Here is a 1,176-nt window from a genome sequence, read left to right as displayed (position 1 = left end):
ATAATACTGAGCAACAAAAATGAGGCTGGTGGTATCACCATACCTGATTTTAACCTATACTACAGAGCCATAGTAACAAAAACAGCATGTTACTGGCACAAAAACAGACATGTAGATCAGTGGAACAGAATAGAGGACACAAATGTAAGCCCAAGTAGCTATAGCCACCTGATATTCAATAAAAATGCCAAAATACTCATTGGAGGAGAGACAGCCTCTTCAGCAAATGGTGTTTTGAAAACTGGATATATATCTGCAGAAGGATGAAAATAGATTCTTCTCACTCGCCATGCACAAGAATTAAGTCCAATTGGATTAAAGACCTTAACATCAGACCTGAAACTCTAAAACTGCTAGAGGAAAAAGTAGGGGAAACCCTTCAACATATTGGTCTTGGCAAAGATTTTCTGAATACAACCCCAATTGCTCAGGCAATAAAATCACAGATTAATCACTGGGACCTCATGAAATTACAAAGATTTTGCACTGCAAAGGACACAGTGAAAAAAGCAAAGAGGCAACCTACAGAATGGGAAAAAATCTTCGCCAGCTATATATCTGATAGAGGATTGATATCTAGGATATAAAAAGAACTCAAAAAGTTAAATATAAAGCAATCAAACAAGCCAATCAAATAAATGGTCTTAACAACACAATAGATCAGTTAGACTTAGCAGACATCTACAGAACATTCCACTCCAACTCTATAGAACATGTAGTCTTCTTAGTAGCCCACAGACCATCCTTCTCCAAAACAGATCGTATATTAGGACATAAATAATGTCTCCAAAATTCAGGAAAATTACATAAATTCCTGCATTTCATCAGACTTCAATGCTTTAAAACTAAAAATTAACAAGAGAAAGAACATAAATTGTACCAGCTCCTGGAGACTGACTAACATGTTGTTCTGACCTCATTCTCAATTGGAGAATCAGTATTTTGTTTGCTGGTTGGTTTTTCTGAGGGCAGTAAGAAACAAGGAGATAAACCTCCCCTCACACATCAGCCAAAGCCTAGGTGCAACCAAAGAATTAGCAAGATGAGCACGAGTGCCCTTTCAATGGCTAGCCTGACAACCTTTACCAGAGTGATGGAGACAAACACTGTGAATACTCAAAATGTACCAAAGCAGAAACCCAGAAGCAGCTAAAAGCACAACACTAACTTAGACAT

Source organism: Jaculus jaculus, chromosome 10 (genome assembly GCF_020740685.1).
Source record: "Jaculus jaculus isolate mJacJac1 chromosome 10, mJacJac1.mat.Y.cur, whole genome shotgun sequence".
NCBI classification, from domain to species: Eukaryota; Metazoa; Chordata; class Mammalia; order Rodentia; family Dipodidae; genus Jaculus; species Jaculus jaculus.
Note: the sequence above shows the minus strand (reverse complement) of the source record.